This window comes from Phyllobates terribilis, unplaced genomic scaffold (genome assembly GCF_046119375.1).
Source record: "Phyllobates terribilis strain yellow unplaced genomic scaffold, ASM4611937v1 Scaffold_17__1_contigs__length_24005725, whole genome shotgun sequence".
NCBI lineage: Eukaryota > Metazoa > Chordata > Amphibia > Anura > Dendrobatidae > Phyllobates > Phyllobates terribilis.
In genome coordinates, this window is record NW_027362777.1 from 9,357,715 (window position 1) to 9,365,416 (window position 7,702).

Here is a 7,702-nt window from a genome sequence, read left to right on the forward strand (position 1 = left end):
GAGATCTCATTCCATGTGCTGTCCGGACTTTCTCACTCCTTGTTGCTAGGTCTACCTTGGCTCCAGACACATGAACCCGTATTGAACTGGCGGTCCGGTGAAGTACTCCGATGGGGCCCTGACTGCCATAGGACCTGCCTGGTTCCAGTCCGTCCACTTCGCCCTCAGCCTACTCCAGCTAACTTACCTGGTCTCCCGGCTCCCTACTGGCCCTATGCGGATGTCTTCGGTAAGAAGGAAGCTGAGACGTTGCCACCCCATAGGCCATACGATTGCCCGATCGACCTGGTACCTGGCACCACTCCTCCCCGTGGGCGTATCTACCCGTTATCTGCAGCCGAGACCCGAGCCATGTCTGAGTACATTGAAGAGAATCTGGCTAGGGGATTTATCCGAAAATCTACCTCCCCGGCTGGAGCCGGATTCTTCTTTGCCAAAAAGAAAGACGGCTCGCTACGTCCCTGTATTGACTACAGAGGACTCAATCTCATCACGGTAAAAAACAAATATCCCCTGCCACTCATCTCCGAATTGTTTGACCGGCTCAAGGGCGCCAGGATCTTCTCCAAGCTGGATCTTCGAGGAGCGTATAATCTGGTCCGTATCCGTCAAGGAGACGAGTGGAAGACGGCATTCAATACCCGGGACGGTCACTACGAGTACCTTGTGATGCCCTTCGGTCTCTGTAATGCTCCCGCGGTCTTTCAGGAACTAGTCAATGACATCTTCCGTGACCTCCTGTACTCCTGCGTAGTGGTATACCTGGACGATATCTTGGTCTTCTCTCCGGATCTCCCCACACACCGGAGGGATGTTCGTCAGGTCCTGCTTAGGCTTCGGCAGAACCACCTTTACGCCAAATACGAGAAGTGCCTCTTCGATCAGACCTCCCTTCCGTTCTTGGGCTATGTCATCTCCCAAACAGGTCTGCAAATGGATCCCGAGAAGCTCTCTTCCGTTCTAAAATGGCCTCGTCCTGAAGGTTTGAAGGCGATACAGCGATTCCTGGGCTTCGCTAATTATTATCGTCTTTTCATCCCACACTTCTCGTCTCGGACTGCTCCCATATCTGCACTTACCCGTAAGGGGGCTAACCCCAGGATATGGTCGCCTGAAGCCGAGGAGGCCTTCCTTTCCCTAAAAAAAGCCTTCGCCTCTGCTCCCGTCCTGCACCGTCCGGACTGTAATAAACAATTCTACCTGGAGGTTGATGCTTCCTCCTCCGGAGCCGGAGCGGTGCTCACCCAGAAGTCTTCTACCGGGAGAATGGTAACGTGCGGCTTCTTCTCCAAAATCTTCTCCTCGTCGGAGCGCAACTACTCCATTGGAGACCGGGAATTGCTAGCCATCAAATTGGCACTAGGAGAGTGGCGCTATCTGCTTGAAGGGGCTCTTTACCCGGTAATTATCTACACGGATCACAAAAACCTGGCATATCTCCAAAATGCCCAGAGGCTCAATCCTCGCCAGGCCCGGTGGTTGTTGTTTTTTGCCCGCTTCGACTTCACTCTTCATTTCTGTCCGGCGGACAAGAACGTCAAAGCTGATGCCTTGTCTCGGTCCTTCCTGTCCTCCGATCAAGAGGAGGAACCTACGCACATCATCGACTCCTCCAAGGTGATGAATGTGGCCCCCTTGGATCTAACTCGTCTTCCACCCGGTAAGACGTTCATAGCTGTGCCAGATCGGGAGAGGGTTCTTCGCTGGGGACATTCTTCTAAACTAGCTGGCCATGCTGGCCAAAAGAAGACCTTTCAACTTATTGCCCGGCATTACTGGTGGCCTACCCTACGTAAGGACGTGGTAGACTTCGTCGCGGCCTGTTCATCCTGTGCCCGTAACAAAGTTCCCCGACATCTACCTGCCGGCCATCTCCTGCCCCTTCCCGTACCTGCTGCTCCTTGGCAACACATCGCTATGGACTTTATCACCGATCTTCCAGTTTCTGCCGGTTGTACCGTCATTTGGGTTGTCGCTGACCGTTTTTCTAAGATGGCCCACTTTATTCCCCTGCCTGGTCTTCCGTCTGCACCCGAGTTGGCTAAAGACTTTATCCGCCACATCTTCCGTCTCCATGGTCTGCCCCTCCACATCGTGTCGGATCGTGGGGTTCAGTTCACCTCTCGTTTCTGGAGAGCCACTTGTAAGCTGCTGGACATTACCCTGGATTTCTCCTCCGCTTACCACCCTCAGTCCAATGGTCAAGTGGAGCGGATCAATCAGATCTTGTCCAGCTACCTCCGGCACTTCGTGGATGCTCACCACTCGGACTGGGTGGATCTCCTACCGTGGGCCGAGTTCTCTTATAACAACCATGAGAGCGAGTCCTCTTGCAAATCCCCGTTCTTTATAGTTGGTGGCCAACATCTCCGGATTCCACTTCCTGTCTCCGTTTCTGTGGACAACCCTGCTGCGGAGTCTCTAGTCAGCGAATTTTCTACTATTTGGGAGAGCACCAGGTCCGCTCTTCTTCTCTCCTCTGAGCGGATGAAAAGATATGCTGATAAGAGACGTCTGGATCCGCCCCAATTCCGTCCGGGAGACAAGGTTTGGCTCTCATCCAAACATGTGCGGCTCAAAATACCCTCCTACAAGTTGGGTCCTCGATTCATCGGTCCCTTCGAAGTCCTCAGGCAAATTAACCCTGTGGCCTACAAATTAAAACTCCCGGCCACCCTACGGATCCCCAACTCCTTCCACGTGTCTCTCCTCAAACCCGTTGTCTTTAACTCTTTTTCCAAAAATCCAGGTGTCCCTCCTGCTCCGGTTTCCGCTGATGACATCTTTGAGGTAGAGAGTATTCTGGCCTCCAAGAGGGTAAGAGGAAAAACCTTTTTTCTGGTAGATTGGAGGGGGTTTGGTCCTGAGGAGAGAACTTGGGAACCCAGGGAGAACATCAACGCCCCGCTTCTCCTTGAAAAATTTCTTTCTGGCCAAAAAAAGAGGGGGCCTAAAGGGGGGGGGTACTGTAGCATCGGCGTCTCTGCCCCGTTCTAGGCAGAGACGCCGTCCCTCTCACCTCCCCGCTCCTGGCACGGCGTCCTCCAGCGCCGCTCTCCCCGCTGCTTCCGGCACGCGCTCCTTCCCCGGCAGTGTGCTTAGGGCGCGCGTGCGCGCGCTCCCCCTCTCTTAAAGGGACCGCGCGCGCCGTCCTAAGGAGTCCCCGGCCAATTGCCGGAGGACCTCCCATATAAAAGGCACCTCCTCCAAAATGGAGGTGCCCGAGCAATGTTGTTTGCACTGTGTCTCACCTGTGCTTCAGCCCTCAGGTCCCGTTGCCAGTTACCTGCCAGATTCCTGCCAGCTTGCTGTCTTTGTCCTGCCTGATATCCAGTCACCTGCCTGCCAGCCTGAGGTCCGACGGTCTGCCTTCCAACTCCAGTCAGTCTGTCTAAGGACCAGCTTGCCCGCTCACCCGGGAGCGCACGTCTGCTACCTGCCTGCTAGCCTGAGGTCCGACGGTCTGCCTTCCAACTCCTGTCAGTCTGTCTATGGACCAGCTTGCCCGCTCACCTGGGAGCGCACATCAGTTACCTGCCTGCTTGCCTACCTGGAGGCTCCGCCGTCACGTGCTGTGACCATCTGCCTTTCCAGAGACTCCTGCCCGCTCACCTGGGAGCGCCCACCTGTTACCTGCCTGCTAGCCTACCTGGAGGCTTCGCCGTCACGTGTTGTGACCACCTACCATTCCAGAGACTCTCGCTTGCTCACCTGGGAGCACACATCTACCACCTGCCTGCTAGCCTACCCGGAGGCTCTGCCATCACAGGTCGTACCTACCCTTTACCCAGAGACTGCCCCGGTCGCTTGCCGTAACTCCCTGCCCGTTCTTCCAGAGACTGCCCCGATCACTTGCCGTGACCCCCTGCCCGTTCATCTAGAGACTGCCCGGTCACTTGCCGTGACCTCCAGCCCGTTCTCGCAGAGACTGTCCCGGTCACCTGCTGTGACTGCCTGCCCGTCATCCCTGGTTGCCACCCGCTCCCTTACAAGGTCCGCCCCCTTGTATAGTAGCTCAGAGGTTCCGCCTCCCAGACCCGTTACACATACATTGGCGAGAACGGTATGGAAACAGGCAAAGAAAAGAATTGACTTTACACATGTTATAGCTGAAATACCTATATGGGTGAATCCGTACTTTGCGACATTAGTGGAACATCCATCTGCCCCCTTTTGGAAAGCTAGTGGGGTCTGATGTCATTTGAACAGGTGCAAAATAAATTCAAGGTTCCAAGATCTCAATTCTTCAGGTACCAATAACTTAGAACTGGGCTCAGATCTCACTTACAAAATTTAGAAATCAAACTATTTCCTCATTTCCCTTAATAGTAATACTTAAATCTCAAGGTCCACAAGGTCTTATATCCAGCTTGTATACATACTTGCTATCAACAGGCTTAGATCAGAACCCTTTACAAAAAATAAGTGGAGACTTCTAATTCCGAATATGGGGGAGGAGGAATAGGAGGTAGTTTTGGAGTTCCTGTCCTTTGTCTCCCGTCAATAAGAAGCTGATTCAGCTGTATATTACTCATCAGTCATACCTCACACCCCTCAGACTATATCAAATGGGGCGTTCCTCTTATTCAGAATGTTTACGATGTCATATCATAGATGCTGACTTTGTTCATTTAATTTGGGATTGCTCCATTATTAGGTCCTTCTGGCAGGAAGTAACCTCTTTATTATCTTCCTTAGTATCCATCCCAATTCCATGTGATTGATTGATTTGCCTTTTGGGTGTAATGGAGGATGATGCCTGGGATCATTATAGTAAGATTTTTTTGAGAGAAGCCTTATTTTTGGCACTGAGATGGATGGGCAATACACAGCCAACATCGCCATCTTGGATCGCACTGGTTAACTCCATCATCCCATTCGAAAAGATAGTATACCAAAACAGAGGTTGTCCATTAAAATTTTCCAAAATATGGGACTATTGGAATTCTTCATGTCTTACGGTCTCTACTTAGGCGAAGGGTTTGAGCTGGGAGAGTAAATTTGAAATGGATGTGAGAACAAATAGAAAACTACAAGTTATAAGTGATAAAGAGGTTGCTTATAGGGGCAGACATTTAGATCCATATATATTATGATGAGAGTCAATTTGAGCAGGGAAAGGATAAAGACAGCACAAGTTTGATAAGTTGTGGTTGAGGGTTCAAAGTTTGGATTGTGTCCTAATTAGGAAAATACCCTTTTTTTTCTCCTTTTTATATAAATCCAGAAGATGCGACATCCACAGGGCAAAGAAATTATTTATATGCATGCGATAACCCATCCGACCAGTTTATTTTAATGTGTTCTCATCGATGTAAGAGATGTAAATCTGTGTTGATGTGATGTCTCTGGATGTTTTCTATTACCAAATGCAATGTGTAATTGTTTATAAAATTGTTTAATAAAACAAATTAAATTAAAAAAAATAAATAAAAGCACTCAATCTCACGTTCCATGCCTCTGCTGTTCCAGTGGTGTCAGCACTTACGTTCCCGGGGCTCACATAGGCTTGTTACATCCCACGAGCCCTGTGCCCAATCAGCTTCACTCTCCCCATCTTTGAATTGATTGAACATCAACAGGAAGCCAGGGCTGCGGCTTCTTTCTGACTTACTCGGGATGTTCGATTAGTGTGAAGGTGGGGACAGTGATATATTAAATTGAACCCGGAACATGAGCGGTCCATGTAGCCAATCCAAAACCCCGAGGCCAAGTCATCCGAGGGGCTGGTGTAGATGACGTGAGTGTGTTCACGACCTCATGATGAGTCACATGATCGGGAGCCAGTCACGTGATCCGCTCCAGGCTCAGATAGATGCAAGTGACACCGCCAGTGGGTCCGAAAGACTCATGCGCACAGTCCCAGGAACGTGCAGATAATATAAAGAAAGGTCCGGGGTCAGAAAAAGGATGGTAAATAAACCAACAAATATATACATGGAGACATAATGAATTAAGAACAATTGTTTTACAGAGGTTATGAAAATTATAAATACAAGAATTCCCATATACACATATACAATAACACATACGTTGTGTAGAAAGTGAATCGTAAAACAAAAAAGTGTTAAAGTTATGTGAAAGGTTATAATTTTGTGAGTGAATGTGTAAATGTATGGAAAACATGATTAGTGTACATACATGAAATACCTATACAAATAAAATGCATTCAGAATTGTCTCTATATAGAATACAAATGTACATATATACACAAAAGCACATATGACAGAATTAGTTGTCTATGAATAAGGTGCATGAAAAATAAAGTGCAATGTGAAATATAATAACTGTACACATATATATAGAATATGTACCTAAAGTTACACATGCAAACATATATTAAGTGTGTACCCAAGAACAATTCTTATATGCATAAAAAACAATAGAATAAGAGGGATAAGTAGATTAATGTGTATACGGGTCCGCTTCAGTGGTCTTAAATATCCAGGAAAATCAGACTGAAATATTATTTATTTATATAGCACCATTGATTCCAAGGTGCTGTACATGAGAAAGAGTTACACACAAAATACAGATATCACTTACAGTAAATGATCTAACAATGATAGACTGGTACAGAGGGAAGAGGACCCTGCCCTTGCAGGCTTACATTTATAGGATGGTGGGGAAGGAGGCAGTAGGTTGGGGGGTTGCAGCAGCTCTAGTGGTGGTGAGGCAGCAGCGTGGTCATTGCAGGTTGTAAGATTTCTTGAAGAGATGGGTCTTCAGGTTCCATCTGAAGGATCCGAATGTGGCAGATAATCGGACGTGTCGAGGCACAGAATTCCAGAAGATGGGGGATATTCGGGAGAAGTCTTGGAGGCGATTGGGTGAGGAACGAGTAAGTGTGGAGGAGAAAAGGAGGTCTTGGGAGGACCGGAGATTACGTGAGGGAATATATTCGGAGATTAGTTCAGAGATGAACGGAGGAGAAAGGTTATGAATGGCTTTGTAGGTCAGTGATAGTAGATTGAACTGGATACGCTGAGCAATTGGGAGCCAGTGAAGGGATTTGCAAAGAGAGATGAACTATAAAGAATAGGTTTTAGCTTACAAATTTTTATTGTAAAATACTGACCAAATACTGAACATGTGAATGTGGCCTTAATCTTTGTATAGGGATTTTCAGTAACAGCGCGGTCATCTGCGGAGGTTTCCCTATACCTATGATTAGGCTGTGCCACCGTAATTGTACACACGGTTACTTGGTGTAACGCTGGTGGATGTTGACCCACAGGGCCACGGGCCGGGCTTACCCTGGAGGGGCATAACTAGGTGTCTACCAGGTCTTCACTAGAGCCTCTGGTGGAGAGGATAGGATGGGCTGCTGGTAGACATCGGGTACTACTCAATGGTAGTCCCCAGGACCACAGCAGCTAGTGGAAGAGTCAGAGACACGAGTCCGAGGTATAACAGGAGCAACAAACTGGACACTAGCAGAGTGAACTGCCCAGGAACCAACATTCAGCACTGAGCGGTGGGTGGAGCTGCCTAATATAGGACCTGCCGGCATGGTGGGTGAACAAATGTAATATTATTGTCACACCGCCAAATGGTAAAGATATGAGGGGAAAAACCTCGTGCACACACGGCTCCACTCCGTACACCTCGTACACGCGCGAATCTGCTCCATACACCTCGTACACACACGGCTCTGCTCCATACACCTTGCACACACGCGGATCTGCTCCGTACACCTCGT